General features: G+C 38.1%; 1 long non-coding RNA gene across 6 annotated transcripts; it reads left to right on the forward strand.

Moving 5' to 3' along the window:
* Positions 1-55: 55 nt before the first annotated feature.
* Positions 56-22319, forward strand: LOC135283669 (uncharacterized). Of its 6 annotated transcripts, none has more exons than XR_010349347.1 (4): positions 56-431; positions 1459-1547; positions 3044-3270; positions 4901-22319. It is a non-coding gene; the product is annotated as an uncharacterized LOC135283669 (long non-coding RNA). The 6 variants fall into 6 exon arrangements; XR_010349346.1 differs by having other exon boundaries at positions 3158-3270; XR_010349339.1 differs by having other exon boundaries at positions 56-1547.
* Positions 22320-23455: the final 1136 nt, after the last annotated feature.

The following is a 23455-nucleotide window of genomic DNA, read 5'->3' on the forward strand; positions in this document are numbered from 1 at the left end:
CGTTCCCCTTCCCTTCCCACTCCCGCGCCGCTCCGGGGCCGCTCCGAGTGCGGCTCCGGGGCCGCTCCGAGTGCGCGGTGCGGGGCTGCGGCACGGTTCTGTTCGCGCCTTGCGTGGCGTGAGGGCGCCGGTCGGGCACGTGGGGCAGAGCGGGATTTCTGGAGGGGTGGAATCTCCAGAAAGCAGCTGGGAGCTGTGAGACCAGCCCCACACTTTGTGCGTCGTGTGTGAGCTTGACATGATCTCGATCTAATGTGGTAATGAGAATCTGAAAGGGGCCTAAGCTGTCCGTGGCACCCACTGAGAAGTTTGTTAAGGGTTGGTCCATGTTGGCCATGTTTCCAAGCTCTCCGTGGGGAGGCTGTGCCAGATGAGATGGAAGAAGGCTGGGGAGCTGCTGGACAATGGCTTACACAGGGAAATCCAGGCAAGTGCAGAAATGCATTGCTGTTTTGCCACAGAAATGGAAGAATCAGTAATACTGCTGATAACCTGAATATTACTTGTAGCCATGGTAAAGAAACATTGGTGCTGGCTGCCCAGGGAAGTGCTTGAGTCCCCATCCCTGCAGGAATTTAGAAAATGTCTGGATGTGGCACTTAGGGACATGGTTTAATGGTGGACTAGATCTTAGAGATCTTTTCTGACCTGAATGCTTCTGTGATTCACCGTGTTAACTCACCAGAAAGATAAAAATTCTTTTCCTGTTCATAAATTTTCTAGTGATTTTTGTCAGGACACACAGTTGAGTTCAGTAAGCCTCATCTCTTCTCATAAAGCATGACTAAAATCTTTGTCATGAGGAAACTTTTCCTTTCATGAGCAGAGGTATAATAATTTGTTTTGTGATTCACATAACTACAGACTATGTCTACGGTAGCTGTTCATGTGGAGTAGCAAGTTAGTATAGTTGTAGTACAGGTTAGTTTTAGACCTGGATGGTTTGTTTTAAATGTAAATGGGAGGTGAGAAATAACAAGGTCATAACACTTATTAAGCCATTATTCAGGCAGCTAGTGATGTTCACCCCACCTTAACAGGAAGATGTAAAGGCTGTAGAATTAAGGATGTGACAGGCTGGTTTTTAGAGGTAAGACTTCACTGCATCTTAATGATGCCCTGTAAGGGAAAAAAAAGTATGCAGCATGAATTAAGTCTTCACATGACACTGAACTGTTAACACTTTCATAGAAATCTGTGATAAGTGTAATTTTGTATTAGTAATACTCTTCCCAGAACATCAGCTATGAGAAAAAATTCCTTTTTATCTGCAAGACAGCCTAGTATTTTTCATAGTAGTTGTAGATACTGTTTACTTTGATACCTACATATCACTGATGGCATAGATAATCTCTAATGGTGAAAACTATCCTCCTGTATTGTTTTTCCCATAATAACAGTGTGGGTTTCACCAAGGCCTGTTCAAACTTGCCACTGGTTTCTCCTCCTGACAGTCAGATTACAGAGCTGCAGTGGAAGGCCCTCAGCATCCAAGGCCCCATACAGTGCTTGGTTTTAGCTGATGGATTACTGTCTGCAAGAAACAGGTACAGTAATGAGTGAAAAGGTGTCAAGAATAGCTGGGGAGAGCCTTTTAGAGAAAGACCGTAAGACTTAAAACAATACTGTGCCAAGGCAAAATATCAGGAAAACTGATTTAAATTCCCTCAGTGAAACATGCACTGTGCTGAGGATGACTGTTTTAAGAGGAGGGTGTTTAACTGCTTTGACTGTATCATCTAGTGAGATATTTACCCTCTTGGTAATTTTTTTCTAAAATACATTTAAGCTTTCATGGTAAAACAGTCTTAGCCAGTCTTAACTGAAAAACAGGAAATGTGAGTTTATTTTGAACTCTTGCACAGACACCTGACTGAGGAATTATACAAAGCATAGTACCTCTAGGCCAAATTTCACTTTTGACATAGAACAGGCTTGAGGCCGAAATCCTCTAATCAAGTCAAGTTCTTCCCTTCTGGAAATTCTGTACTTAAGATTCTTAGCACCAGTGTACATAAGATTGCTAGTTTGGTTAATGAAATAAAAGCCTTTGGCTAGAATTATCTAGAAGATTATTCTAAATAAATCAACAGGAATGTATCTTGCTTGGGCTAAGTCTTTTGATTTCATAATTCCTAAATAGTGAAGAAATTTTATCTGAAGGATTCTGTTTACATAATTGGTTGTCATTTTTCTTATTGTTAACATGACAGTGGAATCCAACATTCTTTGAATTGTTAGAAGTAAATAATCACTAGGAAATCACAGTAAAGTATTTTTCTGTCTCACATTATCAAAGGGAAATTGAATCTATTAACTTCTTCCACATCCTTTGTTATGATTCAAACCTTATGCAACTTGTCTTGTGCTTTTTTAAAATTTATTTGCAATTGAGAAATTATATTTCTATCTTTTTTCTTTTGACTTTGTATCTGAAAACAATTTTTAAATCCTGCATTCCATAAATATTTTTACACTGCTTAAAACAGAAATATTTCTAAAATCAAGAATGTATCATCTAGAGGAATTCAGTGCTGTCAGCTGTTTCTGGATAGCATTCAAATTTACAAAAAGGGTATCTCATAATTCAGCTGAATCATCATAAAAACCATGATTATGTTGAGGTGCTATTTAAATTATCTGGGAAAAAAAATGAGGAAACATAAGAGTCCAAAATGCAAGTTGTGGGCTGTGGTCCAATGGAAAAGGACTGGGGGTGCTGGTCAACAGCAGCTGACCATGAGCCAGGTGTGCCCAGTGGCCAGGAAGGCCAGTGACACCTGGCCTGTGTCAGCAATGGTGTGGCCAGCAGGACCAGGGCTGGGACTGTCCTGTGCTCAGCACTGCTGAGGCCACACCTTGGTGCTGTGTCCAGTTCTGGGCCCCTCAGTTCAGGAAGGACACTGAGGGGCTGGAGTGGGGCCAGAGAGGGGCTGGGAGGTGAGGAAGGGCCTGGAATACAAGTGCTGTGGGAGATCTAATCACTCTTTACAGCTCCCTGAAAGGAGGGTGGAGCCAAGTGTGGTTTGGGCTCTTCTCCCAGGTAACAAAGGACAGGACAAGAGGACACAGTCTAAAGTTGTGCCTGGGAAGGTTTAGGTTGAATATTGTAATATTTGAAGAATTGAATTATAGTATCTGAAGAATTTCTTCACAGAAAGGGCGATCCCTGGTGGAAGTGTTTAAGAAAAGACTGGATTTGACACTCAGTGCCATGGCTTAGTTGACACGGTGGTGTTCAGTCATAGGTTGGACTCAGTGATCTTGAAGGTAATTTCAAAGCTGATTCATTCTGTGATTCTTTACAACTTTATAATTATTTGATACATTTTTTTTTTTGTTTAAGAATATTGAAGAACTTGTCTAATGTAATTATAATTAACTTAGTGAAGTCATTCTGCATATCCTAGTTCCATTTCTCTACTGGAACTAGGATAAGCAGGTTTCCCTCACCTGAAACTGTGAATATATTAAAAAGCCAAGGGCAGAAAAGCTTACCTGATAGTACTTTACCAATGGGCTCTAGACTGTGTTAGCCTCTATCCTCAACTTTCAGTGTGATGTTTTCTGTCTTTTTTGAATTATTTCTCTTATAAAACATCCAAACAATTTATGAAGCTATTGTGTTACAAGGTTCATTGATAATTTGAATCCAGTGAAGTCAGTCAATCAGTTCTATTATATTCTCTGTCAAGGTTCCAACGACACTTAGGTTTTTGTAAAACAGGTAAATAAAATACTTTCCCTTTCCCTCCACAAACGGGATTGGGAAGAGCAAGACAAAGTGAAAAGATAGTTATTTCATAAGGAAAGGGGATTTATGTTCATACTCCACTTGTAAGGAAAAATATTCCCTTTCTCATGGCTTATACTTTCAAGATGCCTCTTGGAATAAAAGTTTTAAGAGGTGAATCTCCTACAAATGCAGATGTCTCTGCTGACTAATACCCTCTTAAAGGTTACATCAGGTATAATATACTGACACATGATAGGGTTAAAATGATAATTGTTAAAAACCTGTATAAAATGGGCTTGCTCTTGGTCTATTACCTTGATTTTTTTAGAGAATATAGTAATATGAAAGGAATGGAGAGGGGAACCTTTTACAAAGGAATAGTCCCTTCCTTTCCACCCTGTGGTACAATTTTCATTATGTTCAGCATGGTAACAAGAAAAGATAGAAGGAAGTATAATTTTACATGAAAATAACACATGCATCTCAAGTATTGCCAGCTTGTCTAATTCTGTGCTTTCAAGAGAGACTTTAAATGCTTGTTGTAAGGCAGAACTATGCCTGGGAATTACAGAATACCTCAGTGAGCTTCACTGGATTGCTAAGGAATAAATGAATTTGGCTCTGTAAGTATGACATAGTGTACTTTAAATATACAAAACAGGGCAAAGGAAATTGTGAGTAAAGCTTTTTATCCCAGAGTATTGGAATCAACAAGGAAGGGCATAATTTAATCTCAGATCTTTATTATTGGTGATGATGGAAGAGCATGAAATAAACCAGTTTTGCTTTCCAATCCCAAGTTGTTCACAGGAGAGAGATTTGAAGAAAAACCATTGCAGTTCAAGTATACTTGAGCTGGAGATCAGAGAAAAAAATGAGGCTTTTCAAAATAAGCATGCTCTAAAGTTATTTTTCAAAATAGCTTTATGCATTAAGAGGTACAATAAGTCATGCATTAAGTAACTGGAAATAGTTCCCTCTTTTGATTTATTAAACAAAAAACAAGAAAAGGCAAATAAAAGGAGGGGGGAAAGTGAAATTTCCCAGTGGGAAATATCTTTAAATGTTGTATCCCCGGGATATCTGGGAAAAATAATAGGCTATTATGAAAAAGCTTCAATATAATGAATGTGCAACAACTTGAAGTGAATATTACTTTCACAGAATCACAGAAAAAGCTGAGTTGGAGGGGACCCTCAAGGATCAAGTCCAACTCCTGGCCCTACACAGGACCATACCCAAGAGTCACACCATATGCCCAAGAGCATTGTCCAAATGCTGCTTGAATTCTGTCAGGCTGGTGCTGTGACCACTTCCCAGGGGAGCCTGTTCCAGTGCCCAGCCACCCTCCGGGTGAAAAACCTTTCCCCAACATCCAGGCTAAACCTCTCTTGATGCAACTTCAGGCCATTCCCTTGGATCCTGGTAGCTTCACATCTGAAAAGGACTCTACATGCCAGTGAACAGTAAGCAGGGCTTACTGTATATTCTTTTTCTATCCTTGACTGTTGGATCAGTTTAGGTTCAATTATAAAATATTAAGCAGTTATAGAATAATTGTACAGGAAAATCTGAGTTGAAGGTGATACATATATCAATAGACTTTTTGAAACTATAATTTGAAAACCATCTGAAGTTGATATAAATCTGGTTATAGGCATGAGTTTAATGACCTCTGTTTCAGATACAGTTTCTGTCTTTGGATTTAAATACTTGCTTCTCTTTTCAATGTTCAGGAAATGAAGCTTGAAACTATCTTACCTTAAGATATTTACCTCCAAGTTTCAATATTTTAAAATCTTTTTAAAACCTTTTTAATTCATAGAAAATTGAGAGGATTTTTTTTTAATGAGGACTTTGGTAAAAGGGTTGTAAACTTTAAGCTTTATGTAGCAAGTGGGTACATTTCTTGAAATGTAAGATATTCTCTGAGCTTTTTCTGAGTAAGGGAGGGTAAAATAATTTTTTGTCACATTCATGTACGTGAGGCAGGACCTGCAGAAGTTTACCAGTTTCTGTGGAATAAATTTCCATTATGTTTTCGTCTTTTATTATATTGTAAACTTTTTATTACTGCTTTATTTGCCAGTCCATTTGTTTTTATTTTCGTACTGTATTGTTGGTCATGTTTCTTTCAGTAATTATGACACTTTATGTATACTATGTTGCTCTAATAAGGGCTGCAAATGTGTAACATTCACAACCCTAAATTTGACTCCTAAGTACAGGATTCTAAGGTACCTAAGCAAAAGTAATACCCAAATTCAACCACAGTATGCTCTGCTTGCCCTCTAGGTTCATTAGGATCTGGTCAGCTCTGACCCAGAAGTCCACATCTCTTAACATAAGCATGACACAACCTTCTTAGAAGCCCTGCTAACTGGAACACAAATAGATAGACCAATCCCACAGTAAATTAGTGCTCAAGTAAACTGTATAAAGAGCTTAGGGGGAGAAACAAGGAGGAACAGGGAAGGAGAGATGTATAATGCTTCATACATGTTCTGTCTTTTTTAGGTTCAAAATCCATAGCTCTGTAATCAGGTGGTGGACCTGGCCAATCACTTCACAGAAAAGAGTTCAGTCAGAAAAAGGCAGAAGGGAGCTGTATTTCTTCTACTTATTATTTTTCTATGTACATTTTTTTTTAAAAAAAACAGGCCTACACCCTGGCTTAGGTTGCCAAATACATAATTTCGTCTGCATGGGGTAGCATTCTCGTGTAGCAGGGCGGAATTTTAAGAGAAGAGAGCCTGAGGGTTGTTGTTCAGGAAAGTGGACAGGGCAGATGACATACTGTGAGCATATGGACTGGACATTGATTTCAGGTAACTTAGGAAGAGCTTACAATTAAAACCAGAGACAGTCTTTATGTTTCCTGGCAGCTGCATATTTAGCTGCATTTACTGAAGGAATAATTTGTCATTTCAGAATTGTTGTCTGCTGTCAGCCTTCTCAATTGATTGGAGTCTAGGCTGGCCCTGGTAGCATGGAGGATGGGATGTCAGAGATCAGAGCCCTGTGTCCATTCTCCAGTTCTGTTGTAGGGCAGGACGGGGGCTGCCAGGCTGTGTTCTGCCTTCCTGTAGTGGTTTCACAGAAGTGAGTGGCTTGGAGAGGGGTGGTGGTGAATATTTGCAGGCAGTGCTAAGTGCCTTCCTGTGGGAGTCTCTGGACTATATAAAATGGGTTACAGGGCAATCTGGAGATGTCAGCTGAGCATGCTGTATAAATGCAGGCAGTATATTTCACAGATGGGTGAGGATTGTACCTTACTGTACCTGTCTTCATGAGGTCGTGATAATGGTCACAGTCACCATGGCAAATCCTACAAAAAAGCTGTATTCACAATAGTGTAATACATCCACAGCCTTGTGCATTAGTGTCAGACAGGATTTGTTCAGAAAGGATGGGACTGTGCAACAGGATACATGACAGAATACTACCCTGTAATGTTCATGGGCAAGGCAGAGCAACCAACAGCCATAGTGGATCTGGTTACTTGGGTTGGTTCAAGAACCAACAAGATGAGTGTTTTCATTCTATTAGATTATCTCACATGGACTTGCTCACCCCCAGCATTTCCTGGCTGGAAAGGGAAGCCAGTCTTGGCTTCCCTTCCCAGCAGGGAGGTCATGGCTGGTCCAGGAATGCTGGAGCCAAAGCCATGTTGGATCTTTGTGTGCCACTGCTTGTGGCTACTGGCCTCAGTCATTACAGACCAAGGTCCCTGAGCACCCCCTGGCAGTTGTTTCCACACATACCCCCTGACCCCTGAGATCTTTACTCCAGCTGAGATTTTCACTGCCTTCTTTCCAGGCCTCTTTTTTTTTTTTTTTTCCTCCAAAGCATGTCTTTTTTTTTTTTTTTTAAAACCTTCTTTGAGGCCCCTCATCTCCCATTTTCTCAAGTAGTCTGTGTATAAACACAATGCATGATCAGCCTCCTAATTGGGGGTTCTGTCTCTGTATTAATTGGAGGAGTTGGGATATGCTGCTGTTCAGTCACAATGTTATCAAAATTTATATCCAGATTGTACTGGTTGCCAGTGGAAACTAGCAGTCTTCCTGAGGGTATAAAGTTCAGTTTCAGATATTCACGCTGGTATAGACACATTCATCACCTGCTTGCTATTGCTTAATTTATTTTTTTTTCCTGCAACAGCAATGCACCAAAGATGCCTGAAAATACAAAAAGAAACGCTGCCTGTTCTCGGGCTTTGTCCATGGGAAGTGGACTGCGTCACCATGCTAACCACAAGAAAAACATTCCAATCTTACAGTGTTCCCTGTACTCATCTCAAATTAACTTCTCCAGGAGGGATAACATTTTAGGCGCATTTGTTGAGGAGGAAAATTGAAGCAGGGAGATGATAAAGACTTACTGAGAGCTAGCACAATAGCTTGGTGGCAGGACCAGGAAAAGAGGAAGAGATCTGACCTCACTCTGGTCTCTTGGAGTACTTAATTGTTGTAGGGGCCTCCAGTCGGTAATGAGTCTAAGACAGTGGAAAGCACAATTTCTCACGGGGGCGGGGGTTGTGGTGAAGATGTTCATTTCTCTCCTTTTGTTTGAGAGCTGTCTTTGAAGGCATTGTTCTTCCACAGCTGCAGTAGCCTACATTCATTGTGATAATTGTGGGACAATACACAGAATGGATGATTGATACATGAGATAAAGTTGTGTAAGAATATTACTAGACGATCATATGGAGATAATAAATTACACAAAGACAGCTCAAAGAAATAAGCTAAGGACAATTTTAGTGGGGTACAGTGTGGGAGATGGCACAACAGATCCAAATAGGGATAAAAATGAGTAAGAGAAACAGCAACTAAAACATTTGCTGGAACAAGTCATATAACAAGACATGAGTTAAAGTATTAAAGGTAGGTGAGTAGCTCATGGGCAGAAAAGGAAACAAATTCTCTGTGCTCATGAAGAGCCCTGTACTGGCTATGTACCATGCCATCTTTTTTTTTTTTTTTCCATATAAGAAGGAGGTATAAGTGCACTTCTTTCTTTTGGTAGGAAATCCAGGTTTAGTTATGGGTGTGGATATTTAGGAGGTTGAGTCCGAGAGTCACCGCAAAGCTTGCAGACCAGCCTGGACGTATTCAAAGAGTCAATAAGATGCCATAGTAAAGAGATTGCTGCCTTACAAAAGGTGAGGTGAACTCAGTGCTTTCAAAGCAGAACACCTATTTGTGTTCCTGTCAGAAGGGTGTAAGATATAGAAAGCAAAGAACAGGCAAAGTTTGGTTTGGATTTTATTTTATTTTTAAATTATTTTTTGAGGCACCCTTTATAAATTTATTGCTAGTTCCATGTTAAGATGTTTGAGAGACAGGCTTTCTTACATTTTCCAGCTCTTCTGAATTATCACTGTTTATCAATCATACTGTATGGCCTTGACAGTTTGAACTCCCAGTGAATGTAGTTTTAAGAACACCTTGAAAATTTTTATAATGAAAGAGTAGATTAAAAAGGGAAGATGCAATTGTTACTACTAAAGGAGTATCTGAAATAAAGATACTCGCTTATTATTAACATTCCTCTACTGAGTCTACCACTTAAGTTTTTTAGCAGATATGTGATAAACATGGCTGCTTCAGGAAGATGCAGTGGAAGAAATGGTTTAGGCACTTCTGTCAACTGACCACCCTGTGGCCGTGGGCTTCTCTTCCATCTGAGAACAATAGCTACTCCATAATGTGATTGCCTCTGTGAGCTTGCTCAGAATCCCTGCTCTGAATGCAGCCTCAGCCAGGAAGGTGAAGGGGAAGCTGACTTTCCTTTTTCACTGTTGTTCTTCTAATACAAATGTTGATCTCTACAATATGTATTACAGCTTTCAGTCAACAGACTATGATGTCTTAGATCTCAATAATTATGCCCTCCTTGCCTAACAAGACTGGTATTTCTAAATGTCTGGTATATCCAATAGACAGGTTGTCTATGGCATGATATAATCTTAAGGAGTTTGATCCAAACTTGTTGAAGGCAGTGGGATTTGTCTGTTGACTTCAGTGGTTTTTAAGGGGTCTGAAACAGATAGAGGATTTGGACCAGAGCATAAGTTTAACAGCCAATACTGCCTGCAGCAGCACAGCATTTTCACCACTATGTTAAATCACCTTAAGACATTCTTCCCCTCCTAAAATACTGAAAACATTTCAGTAGCCTATGCTAATCTTTTTTGCAATATTCTTATTTCTGAAATATCATGAGCATCATGAGCTACATACTGGCACAGAATGTTGTGAAACTTACATGTTTTAAATTTTGAAGGAAGGTTCATTCATGACGTCATGTGTTAAGTTTCGTCCCCAAGGGAAGGTGCGTGTGTGGTTTTTGTTTTGCTTCTTTTGGCTGGTTATTTTTTTTCAAACTGAGTTATTAGGCCCTGAAAAATGGAAGTGCTGATATAATCTGAAACAGTATTTCCTGAAGGGCCCTGTTAGAGCAATAGCCTAAAAGTCTAATAAGTCCCATTGTGAGAGTAATTTGTCATTTTATCCCTACAGGCAAATTTTTAAAGGTTAGTGAGGGCTATTTGTCAAAGTTAAATGCTGCTTTAGGTTTTGTTTCCAAAAACCAGGCATTTTGTAAATATTCCTAGTTGTCCTCCTCAGATTATCTTGGTAAAAAAAGTTTGGAATAGGATAGATGGGGAAGAAAGTGTCTGAAGCAAATTGTTTATGCACCTACTTAATTCTGAAGAACAAATTTGCTGTATAAAAAGTTTGAACTGAACCTGCACAGTTTTGGTATCTGTGTAAAAACTCCCTGTGCCAATAGCCAATACATGGAAAAATGTAGGTATTTTAAACAGGATTGGTTTAAAAGGGAAACTACTGCATTAGTGGCTAAAAGTATAGGAATCTTGTTGTTTGTTCTTTTCTAGATGTGAATGCTATCTTGAAATTCCAAAATGTTGTCAGGATAGTTTCAAGTGTTTATACTTGTTGATAGAAATTAAGCTTCCAGTCTAGTGAATTCCTTCTACTTAACTGATAGGATTTAACATACAAAGTATTTACAGTAGTAGGAAAAAAGATACAAGAGAGCTGCCTTTAAAGTAGCAAAATGACTTGTGGTTATTGCTTTTTAACATGTTCTTTAAAGCATAATGGTATGAAAATGCTTAAAAATGAAAATTGTATTCCATTTCACTATGGCACTGGCATTTTACAGGGAGTTGGGTAAGAACCTTTCTCCTTTTAAATAGAGCAGTCTAGTGGGGATTTTGTATTTTTCATCAAGTTACTAGTTATTTTGTCTGACAGTGCACAACTGGAGAGTTGAGATAGCTGAATTTATAGTAAATATGTTGTAGACTTCTAGGATCTGATTTAAAGTAGCCTGTAGAGAAGTGATAGTCCTTCTGTGTACCTTGATAACCAGACACCCCAATAGATAAAACAAACACTGAAACAAAAAGGGAGTACTTATTTTTCCTGATTTTTTAATCAGCAAACTCTTCCCTAAAGATGGATCAAATCCTCTTATTTAATTTATTCAGCATAAATGAATTAAATTGAAACCTGATTAGCCCACAGTCAGGAGAATCTCTCTGCAATGACTTGGAACACTTGCTAGGGATTAACCCCAAATCCCAATTCTTCTTCACTGCCTGTTCTAGTAGCATCATTTGTTCATGGTAAGATACTTCAGAGTCCTTTCAGAGGTTACTGAAATACTTACATGCCTTTAACCTTTCACCGTATAAGCATGTTTAAATGCTTATGATTAGACTCAGTTTATCAGTAAGAATTTTCTGAGCATCAGTCTGTGATTCAGTATTTATGAAGTTAAGTGCATGAATTGCACTGAAGTATTATTTAACTCTAAGCAGTAGAAGAATTGCTGTGATTGTAAAGTAGTAATTCCATTAGCTTGCTGTCATAGCTATGGATGCGTCTTTTCTGCTAAAGACAAAAGCCCTTGTGAAAGTACTTGCTCATTATCCTGAAATAATAGGATAACACTATGGAATTCAGTATGAAAAATTTTATTCTTACATCAACAATATGTTAATGATAAGCATAACATTCGCCTGTTGACAGACTGATTTCTTCAGAACAATCATTACATATCTAATGTTTTTAGAAATTTTACAAAGAAGTTGTATTTTTAAGGCCAGATCATAGCCAAAAGGTGGCAGTATTCTATTCAATATTCATTTACAAAACAGTATAAAAATGCATGTATTTATTGACACTTTGCTTCTAATATAAGATCAAAATGGATAATTGTATCCTAAAAATAGTGAGCATTTATGTAAAGGACTTATTTAAACTGAATGTAGAAATTAAATTTCTTGCTTATGCCTTAAAGTTTCCAAAAAAGAATCTAGTTTGTAAGTTTTAATTATTAGGTGTTTAGTGTTTCACATGATACCTACATTGTCACCAAAAGAGAACTTTGTGGCCTGGGGGTTTTTATGGACTGCATAAGAACATTAGAACTTTTTCTGTAAGTGTTGGCAGAGTTAACTGATTTTACCTTCAAAAAGAAAGAAATTAATCTCCACATGCTTTTAATATGAGCCAAAACTGCTGCATTAAAACCAATTTGTTTTATACACCCTAGAGATTGGTAATATTTTTCATTAAGTAAGTATGGGCTTTTTTTTTGCTGAGACAACAATAACTTGAAGAATTGTTGAAATATTGCTTTTCCTGCCTGCCAAGTTGTTTAGCTGTACATCAGTAGTTTGTGTCAGAATAGATTGAGATTAAAGTTTGACTATTAGTAGGAGAGAATGTTTGCAAGTGTAATTATGTTCAAGCAAATATTTCCATGTAAATTTTGATCCATAGTTACATCAGATGTAAATATGAATTTACTGTAGTTATAGCGTAAGTTTAAGTCAAATAAAGTAAATAAATATTCTATTTTAATGTATGAAATGCTTTTAAAAATAACTTCTTGTCACAGTCTTTTAAAAATATTTAAGAATGAAAGATCTTTTCTCCAAATATTGGCCACTCCAGTTTCCTGTTAATATTTTTCATCTTTTTTTTTCAGTGCTGAAAAGTTTTGATAAATGTTATATGCGAAATGGAAAAAAACTTGATTCAGTGGGCAGGACATGGGAAATCCAATTGAAATGGTACTGCTTTTTAACATGCTTTGGTATTCACCTTCAGTAGAATACAATTCACACCTATCAATCTTTTGTAATGTCAAGCAAAACATGGTACAGTTCTCAAGGGAACTGGAATTAATAAGTCTTTTGGTACATCACTGACTTCTCTGTTTTGCCACTTAATTTTCTCCAATAGCCCACTCATTGAATCTTTGAAGGCAGTTTCTTTTTCCAGAAAAAAAGGATGTGGCACATTTTTATTCAAGAATCATTTTGGTGTTCTCACATGGACAGGAAGGTGATGTGAAATTTAATTCTTTATGTAATCAAATAAGGCAGAGCATTGTATCAGTAGCACAAACTCTGGAAACATCATGAAGGTAAGAATTAAGGTGTTGGACAAATATAGTTGGATACCACAGATATAACTAAGACACTGCTCAGAAATGGACCAAAATGGATGATGTTATGTTTTTACCAACAAATCATCAGTTTTAAACAAAAAGTCTTAAGGAAGAGAAGTGTGCAAATGCTGACTTTGCTAATAATCTGTTTCCTGCTGGGCTCCAGTGTTTGTGATCCATCTGCTTCTAGAAGTTTATTCCCAAAGCGTATTTTAGAAAAGCTTACTTGTATAGAATGGCCTAGAAATTTCCTGAACTTATTCTGGGAACAAATCCAGATAGTGAAAACTGTGGGATATATTCTTGTATATGGATATTGAAAAGAACCATTGCTTATGGCAGTGTGTTCCCAAGACATTGAATATATATCCCTAGAGGAGCGGAGAGAAATCTTGTCAGTGATGCGTCACAGCTTAAGCAAATTTGGTCAGGAAGAACAGCACAACTACAGCAATAATATTTTTTTACATTACACTTCAAATTATATGAGCACATCTCCATCTAAAAGCAACAGCATATGCTTTCAGTAAAGTGTAATTGTCCTAGCAATCCCCATGTTGGAGAATATGCTTTATGCATGTGCAGTTACATAGGAGAGCAAATGATGCTCACTGTTTTATTTTTGTAATTACACTGGGGGGGGTGGGGCATTTGCATTAAGGTATTAATCTTAAGGGTAAACTTCTTTGTGATAGTATGTAAATAGAGTTCTAGGTTTATGTTTTGTCTGCTAAGAGAAGGATGAGCTTCCTTAATGAAACAGAGCAAGGAGTAGAAGGGTTTGGAAGATTTTTGTGTTCATGCACAGGAAGAGGTTTTGCATCTGCTGAATGCTCTACACCATATATTTGCTGCTGTGCATGACCAGTGCCTATGCACTTGTTTCTAGGGGCTGCTTGTTCTGCACTCTAGAGGGGCCATGGTTTCCTGCTGAACTTCTGCCTTTGCCAACACCCTGTTTTGTCCTGATGCCAAATGCAGCAGTAGGTGGAATGGGAGACTCTGCACATGGATGGCCGTTCCTGTGGCATCCATGCATGTGTTGCATCATGTATTGCTCATCGGGTGAAGACTATCCCTAAGGCTTGCTAACATTTGAGTAAACTTGAAAATGTTTGTCCTCTGTGTTCCTCCAAGAAAAACTTGTGATGTGCCATAAATAAGCAGTTATTACAAAACTGTGTTGGTGTTTCTGTACTAGACCTTTTAGGAGATAGATTACAGCAATATTTCCAAGCTTTAGTTCTGATCAAACAGACTTGTTTAACTTTAATAGATTTCATTGGTGAGCAAAATTTGTCAAAGTGTAGTTTATTACAGTTGTATGCCTCTACTCAGGATCGCTTCTGGGGAATGAAGGCAGGGCAGGACATAGGTTCCAGGAAATATTGTGCCTCTTAGGAGATTTGATATTATTTAACTTGGGCAATAAAATGCAAATCAGTCTGCAAGGGAAATATAATTCATATGAAACAGTGCCCAGCTCTCTTGGAAGTTATAGGGAGACTTCTCAGGGACTGAAATGGAGTTGGATACGCTGCACCTCCTCTGAAGATGCTATTAACAATGTCATTGCTAAAGAACTTACAGACTGTGTCACTGGTCCTGTGCTGTTTGTGTGCTCTGAATTTGCTGTGAAATAGTAAAACTCCGTTTTTTTCCTGACATTTTTCTCAGGTCACACATTTTGGAGAAATACATTTGGCGAATGTCATCATGCACTTAATATATATTTTTCTCTAGAGGATTTGGGGCTTTGTTTTGAGGGCTGCTTTTAATTATGCTGTATGCTTAATTACAGTATTTTAAATTTCCATTTTTCTACCTAAAATTTGAATGTTTTCAGGACATTTTTCTATTTTTTGAGAAATTTCCAGTTTTCCAATTTCAGTTGCACTGTACAAGGGATAAGTGTCTTGTTTAATTCATTACATTTTCCTTCAGGTATATATAGGAGAGACTTGAAAGAGAATTATTTCTTGCTGGAGCTTTAAACTGGCAGCCCATAGTGGAACCTTTTGAGGTGGGCTTTGCTGGCTTTTTAGAGAATTTAAAATCGTAGAACTGGTAAGATACTAAGATAGGATTGTTTAAACTTTTGCCTCCTATGAGCATGATCTGGTAAATCTTTAGTGCAAATGCTCATATGGACAGCTTTTCTTGCCTGCAACTTCCTTTATATCATATGTAGTAATTTCTGAGATCACGTGTGAGTCAGTTTTTAAGCTGGCTCACGAAAGAAGCAGGGCTTCTGCTGTCATGCCACAGGGACCCCTGTTCATCCCTTTGTAACCTGCAGGTCAAATCAGTTTAAAAGTGGGGTAGAGATACCAGAAGGGAAAATCTTCTGCAGTAATTCCAGGGACTGAAGACAACCCCTGCACTTACTTGTTCATCTGCCAGAGAATGAGAACTTGATTTTCAGCAGGCTTTCCTGGCAGCCAAGTAGAGCTACACTTGTATCAGATCATCGGGCAGGTAACTAGTGACAAAAATGTAGAGCAATACAAGAGTCTCTTACCCAACAGAAAACCAAGACAAGTAGACAGGGAGGACTTGAAGATATGATTTCAAAATATGTGTGTATGTTAAGAAGCAGGAGGAACTGTTGATGTTCAACCCTGAGTAGCAAAGACAAAATCAGCTTTTCCTGTTCAAGAAATATTTGATTGCAGCGAATCAAGTGCAACAAATTTTCAACTCTTATTATTAATTGGTATCTAATGTATCTACAGTTGAAAATGTGCTCCTCTACTCAGCGCTAGTGAGGCTGCATCTTGAGTATTGTGTCCAGTTCTGAGTTCCTCATTACAGGAGAGACATGGAGGTCCTGGAGCTGGTCCAGCTGAGGGCTACAAAGATGATTAAGAATCTGGAGCTTTTATGAGGAAAGGCTTAAATACGGGGGCCTATTCAGCCTTGAGAAGAGGTGACTGAGAGGGGACATCATAAATGTCTACAAGTATTGGAAGGGAGGATGTCCAGGCATAGATCCAGACTCTTCTCAGTGGAGCCAAGCAGTAGGATAAGAGGCAATGGGCAGAAACTGATGCACAGGAAGTTCTACCTGAACATGAGGAAGAACTTCTTTACTGTGCAGATGACCACATACTGAAAGAGATTTGTCCTCTCTCCAACAGAGAGATTGTGGAGTCTCCCTCAAGAACCATCTGGACATAATCCTGTGCTATGTGCTCTTAGATGACACTGCTTGAGGTGGGAGGTTGTACCAGATGACCCACTAGGTTCCCTTACCCATTCTTTGAATATATAGCCACACAAGGTAAAGGAATTTAACATCCAAGAACTTAGCACTCTTGGAAAATTACTGTCAGTTTTGTGGACTTCTGTGCTGAGTCTCAGTCATCCTAAATTTTTCTGAAATTATTAAAAAATCTAAATAGTAGAACTTTAAAATGTTGAAAATACTCAGGGAAAAATACACCCTCTAAAAAGACAAGGCACATCCATATGGTTGATGAAGCTTAAAATACCTTACTTGATCTTTCTGGCAACCAGCCTGTAATCAGTCTGCAACAAGACCTTTCTATGTATCAGACTTTAGGAACTGCTGAACTCACAAGAAATATAAAAGTAGAAGTGAACTTGTTCATATTTCTTTTCCCATAGTGGTGAAGTAATGATCTAATACATGACTGAGAGGAAAGGTATGGGCAGTGCTGCTTGAAATCATGACCCCAAGGGCCTTGCTCTTTTGGGTTTAGGTCAAAGCTATAGTAAAGGTGGTGTTTTCTATTCCCTTAAAAGGATGTCTGTGCTGCTAACGCAGGCCCTTGAGGCATGATTAGTTACTCAGAAGAAAATGCTTGTCCTCCGATTGGCAAAATGTGTGTAGAAATCACAGCTGTTACTACAAATAAAATAACAATGCACTCAATAGCTGTAAACTCTGAGCTTGGACAAAAACTGTCTGGCTCTAGCTATTGCTGTTCTGCAAATGAAAATTTCTTTTCAGCTATGTGTTGCTTTGTCCTGCCTAAGGATAAAAGGGTATAGATTTTGAAACATTGGACTGTTTATATAGGTACAATATTTAATGATATCCCTTAATGGAAATGTTCAAGCTGATTTACTTAAATGTTGACGAAAATGGAAACAATGTCTGATTTTCAGAGAAAAGCCAGTAGACTGGCTGCCTGCTTGAGAACAGAAACTCACGTGAAACCCCCCAAAGCAGAACACTTTGCAGATAGTGGGGTTCCAGAGTGTATAATACACTTTAGTTGACGGACTAGAAAACACCAATAGGATGTCTTACAAAGTGTCTTCATATTTTCATGTGTGCTGCTGGCTATTCTGTCCCTCCATAAGTCAGTATACTTCTAAAGCTTACAAACAGAATGGTTTAGGCAGTTTCATGCAGGCTTGAAAATAAGGGATGATTCAACCGGCTGCCTTATAAACAACAAGACTTCTCAGTTCACTAAAAATTCACTTTTCCAGGTTTTAATCATCAGAGCAGCTTAAAATACAATTCAGTGTATTTGTATTTTGGTTTCATTGCTGATAGCTCATATGTCATCCTATTTATATTAGCTATGCTGAAATTAAAAGAGAGTTGTAAGATCTGGATCAAGATATTATCTACCTCATTAATTGTAATGGAACTACTCACTGAACAAGTGTGAACGAGACAGATTAATGTACATTTAAATCCATGGGTTTAATGTACATCTAAATCCAGTGTAACAGTTTTCATTGACAAAGAAAATTATACAAAGGAAAGTCCTGTTCCTGCAGATCTTTGTTGCAAACAAAGAACAGCTAACTTCAGGATATGTTAATTAAGGATTAAAATTATCCTGATGTATCTCAAGTCATGTAAAAAAAAGGAATTGTCTCTTAAGTTGAGAGAAGGGAGTGCAAAATGAAATTAATGCAGGAAATACCTTTTGGCCCTGATCATGCTAGAAGTGTAATTCTGTGACCATACTTTTTCATCATTTGATTGATTGATCAACTTTTCCTTTAATGTTCCTTAGATTTGATTTTGCCACTGAAAGCAAACATAATAAATAGAAATGCAGACTAAATAGAAATGTGACAAATACAGATCAATTATAACAATCCAAAATGTTGATTTAGAAATTCACTGTTCTCCTTGTAGAGCAACAGAAATATTTTGTACAGGAAGCACTTGCCAGTATTGCAGAAAGCCTTTCAGAGCTCAGACATAATACAGTAGATGTAGACTATAGGAGCATCAGGGCTATGAGAATCTTGTCTTCTAGAGAGTTCCAGCTGTTTAGCACAGAACCATCCTGAAGCATAATAGTAGAAAAAAAGCATCTTTCAGATTTATTTGTCCTCTGATTGTAAAGCTCTTTGTCCTTACTTGGCACGCATGTTCAGAGATGCCATATTTCTTCTTTTCAGGTCAGTATATATCCTGGAATAGGCTAATCTTCTCCAAAGCCAAATCTGAACCTGCCCTCTCCTCCATGATCATAGGAATGTGACTTTGAGCTTAGGGCAAATTGCAAAACTTCTCTTGTGTACTTCAAGTACAATGTAGATACAACTTATGGAAGTATGGAAGAGCAGTTGGATCAGGTTTCATCCATTCCTTCTGAGTTTTAAATGTTCTAATCACCTTGGTGATTAATAAGGTTGTTGGCACAATCATCATGGTGGGTCTTAGCAACAAAACACAAAATGACTGAATTCCAATGAAACCTCAGGACCTAAGCTTGGGAAGTAGTGGCCATCTCTGAAACCCTGTTTAATCTGTCACAGCACCCTGAATTTGACACCGTGAGTGTAACTTCTCTCAAAAAGAGAGAGATTTTTAGACATGCCTTTTTTGATAATATCATTGAGCAAGGAGGAGAAAAAATTCACTGCAGGTGTGTTCATGTAAACCAACTTTAGCTGTAGCTTTGGGAATTTTTTCAGTAGGACAAAAAGCCAAGTGACTGATTAGCTGCCCCCATTGACTAGTCTGTCAGGTCTTCCTGCATGCCAATCTGAATTTTGCCTTTAAACTGGAGGAAGTTCTTAGGTCCTTAGTTTTAGAATTATTCAAGTTACAGAATGGTAACCAAATAATTAGTAGGCTGAGTAATTTAATTCACTGATGTGCAGAGAATGCATGTAAAAATAGTTTTAATCATTACTAAAGATGTGGAACATGTGGCTGAAATGGCAGCTTTTAATACTGCTTGCAAGTAAAATAATCTCATCTTCCCCATTGTTTTCATCTAGATTTCATTTAAATTGTATTGTTCAAAGGAAGCATCAATAATCATTCTAGTTTTTCTGCTATCATCCGTGTGTCCTCTGTGGCTTGGTACTGCGGGTCTTGATTATTGAATGTTCCTCATGTCAGTGCAGGACTGTAATTGGAAAGAGGAAAAGTTGTGATGCTGCTGTGAGTTGTTCCTAAAGGAAGAGTTGCAAAACCGAGCAGTTCTCTGGGGTCTTGGACTGCAAGTCCCATAATGCAGCATGCCATATGTGCATAGTAAAATTGCAGACTTTGGTGAATTTTCATCATCTGCACTGAAAAAAAGAAATATTTTTAGTGGACCTGTAGGCAGTATGGATGGGAAGATTCATTAACACGTACTCTAACCAAGTCCCCATATTCCCTAACCTTTTCTTTAAGTGGGTAGTTAAACATTGTTGTCAGAAGTCTGGCACAGTTTGTGAGCAGGATTCCTTCTGTCATCCATTGATCAGTTGATAGCTCTTATGAGGGGCTGCCAGGAGAGAAGGAAATCACTTGCTGTCTGTACAAAAACATGTTGGTCCTGGTGCCTGGCCTATGCAGGCAGACCTGGGAAAAGTGTGCCTGTATTGGGGTGGAGCCTTTCTGTCACCTTCTCTGTGACAGTTTCTGTGTTTGCACACAGCTTTCTGTCAAGTTGTAAAATCAAACCAACTTTTTGGAATTCAGAGCAAGCTCTGAATTCCAAAAAGTTGGTTTGATTTTAAAGCTTGACAGAAACATATGGCTCCAATAACTCATGAAGCCTCTTTTAACCTGCTGGTGAAACCTTGACCATGTTCCCATCAATGGGAAGGTTTGAAGGCTGGAGGTTACAACTAACTTGACCAGGATTAAACTTTTGCCTTGTGGATCTGTGCGTGGCTTAAATTTCCAATTCTTTTTAAAGATGCTGAAAATGTGTAGTGCCCATTCATTTTCTGTAGGACCTCAATAGGATGTTCACATTTCAAAAGACAAACTTTTTTATCTGCTAACTTTGGATAAGAATTTAAGAGCAACTTTAGACTTTTAAATTTGATCTTTTAGCTACTCCATTAATTTAAGGAAGGCTACTACTTGTCCTACATGTAGCTACTACTAAGGTGAGCATATAGAAACCACAACCTTGCAGTGCAATCTAGCAATTTGCTGAAAGTGCAGATGTTCTTACTTGTTTACCAGTGAGCTGTCGGCTGGGATTTCCTTTATTCTGCTGTATTATTGCCTGCTTTCTCTTTTTGCTCTTGATGTCAATAAAAAGCTCAATATAAAAATAAAATTGTGAAAATCAGAACTGGTGCGTGAATATGACATTCAAGAGCTTATTTTGCCTTTCTTTTTAAAGAGAGGTAATATTTGCTGAATGTAAGCAGTATGTATGGCTCTGTGGGTGTGCATACCAGTGCATGTTTCTGAGTCTTTTTGCAATAAACTACATGATCATACTTTGGCTTTTTTGATCCCAGAATCTTAACACCACCTTCCAGCCAGTGACCCTATAATGAATGTTGCATTTACATTACCAAATCTCATCACCATATGTCCGTGAGTGCTGTGGGGCTCAGATCAGTTGAAGACTGCTGAAGTTAGGTCTGTGAAATAAAATACAACTCCTATTCTTAAGTGAGGTATTTCTGCAAAGATTATGTTTAACAATATGAATGCCAAGGAGAATCTCATTTGAACTGGGTTTTTCATAAGGAAAATAGTTTGTTAAATACTGACAGAGAGACTAAGTAAACTGCCTGAGGTTTAGTTTGTAAATGTACATACAACAAACACAGGAAGATAGCTGTACTAGTTAAGAGATTGTTACTAACTGCCAGGATGCATGTTTTTCAATAAAGTTATCCGTGTGCTTTGAGGAGATAGTTCAGATTGTATTTCCTTAGAACGACTGATGACAAAGGGCACAGAGCAGACACCCAGCCTGAATTTGTGGATGAGTCATTCAGACACAAGTACCAAATAAATCCAATTATTTTCATTGTACTCCTCTGAAATGATGGTTTAGTATATAGCCCAGCTGGGACAGATTTTTGGACTAGCATACATAGTGTCATTTTTAATGCCTTATGGGTTTCCTTTCTGATTTAGTGATTTTCTTATATCATAAGAAGACTTAGTGAAGATTTAAATCTAAAAACAGTTTCATACTTTTATAAATTTCTGTATGTTACATATGCATATCTATTTGCTCACCTGAAGAAAGGTATGACAAAGAACCATTTTTGTGTATAGTTTATCAATTCTGCTGAAAATAATTAATTATTCATTGTAAAGAAAGCTTTTTGTACAGGGTAATTTATTATTTATTCACAAAAATTTTGACAAATGAAGTTTGAAAGGTTTCAGAGGATGACATTTCTACCATTATCTTTGGAAGACTCTTGATAATCAGAGGAACACCAGTATGAACTTTTTCCTTGATTCACAGCCTACTTTCAATATGCCCCTTTTATTTCAATCTCTGTAAGGAAAAAAATTACTTGATTCTAATGCTCTTTTGTTCCTCTATCCATTCATGTGCTTGTCTAACAGTCCTCTAATAATTTCTGAACTGGCAGCCAATTTTAACCAAATTTGACTGAGGATTAAAGGTCCCAAAACTATTAAGGTCTTACACACTTCATGAAAATTGATACTAAAGGAGAGAGACTCAAGTCAGTGCCCCACTGAGCAAAGCTCACTCACAGCTTGCCACAGGGAATCTGCTTAACTGATTGCAAGTTCTTGCTGGTAAAGTTAAACAAATGTGCATATACTGGCTATATCAAGCCTTAAGTTTGTAGTGAACAACAGTACTGAGTTTTAAAGATTTTGTAATAAAAGTTTTTCTTGTGTTTTTTTGCATTTGGCCCTCTCTTGACTTTTCATGTTGGCAATTGATTTTTTGCTTCTTCATCAGGAAGCTTCAAACGGCTGTTTAAAAGTGCACTTGATCAATGTCTACTGAATTTGAGATGCTTTCAAAGTAGCAGCCTGTATGTCAAGCTCACAGCTCACGTGTTACTAGCAGCTCATATTCTGTGAGTCATTACAAGGAATCCTGAGAAGTTATGGCTTGGTTCACTTCCATCGTAGATTGATCATTAAAACTTTTTCTGGATGACTGATATGATTTGTTTCAGAGAGATTAATGAAATCCCTTCTGGTAATGTGATAGAGTAATTAAGGTTTGTTACTAGGATAAAATGTATTGCTTTAGATATTTTCAACATAGCTTAATTTCCTTTCTTGCCAAAAAACACTCTTATTTCACAGCATCTTTCACTTTTAATCTGTAAAAGTGCATGGCAGTGTAGTTTGGAGTACATCCTTACTCAGGCTGAAGTTCCATTCATTTAGGATTAAAATTTTATTCTTAATTATAATGGGTTTAGTCTAGATTAGTCCTTAGTGGAAATACAGACATAGACATTTGATTTAATCTCTTTACTAGATCATTTATTCTGTCAAAGTTGAAATATGTAAGAGATCACACAAAAGGCACCAGTTAAACATGATGGGTGCAAGCTTCCTGAGTGCCATGGGAATGCAGTATTTCTCACCCTGTACTCACAGGCTTCCAGACTGGCACCCTGGTACCACAGGTGAAAATTTATAGCCCCCTGGCACTGGAATCACTGTCCTGCCATCTCGCTTGGCTTGCTAGACTTAGACACATCGCCTCTCCATAGGAGACCTATATAGGAGTTCTTCTTTATAGTCTTCCAGGTCAAGGTGCTACAGAAATGGTCCATTGACAATTATCTCTCTTGCTTCTCTGGGAAGCTGTGCTACCATTTCTAGAAGTGACTCTGCTGTCTGTTCTTTTCACTGGTGCACTTGGTGATATTACCACCAAACACTTTTCACTTCTTTCCACTGACATCCCAGACCCAAGAAGGCCGTAGTCTATCACGCTCTCCTCACTTAACTTCTATCCAGGAGTTTCCTGTAAAGAAACTAAAATTCACCCAGTACATTCATGCAAAATGTGTCTGCTG

This window comes from Passer domesticus, chromosome 1 (genome assembly GCF_036417665.1).
Source record: "Passer domesticus isolate bPasDom1 chromosome 1, bPasDom1.hap1, whole genome shotgun sequence".
In the NCBI taxonomy this organism is placed as follows: domain Eukaryota; kingdom Metazoa; phylum Chordata; class Aves; order Passeriformes; family Passeridae; genus Passer; species Passer domesticus.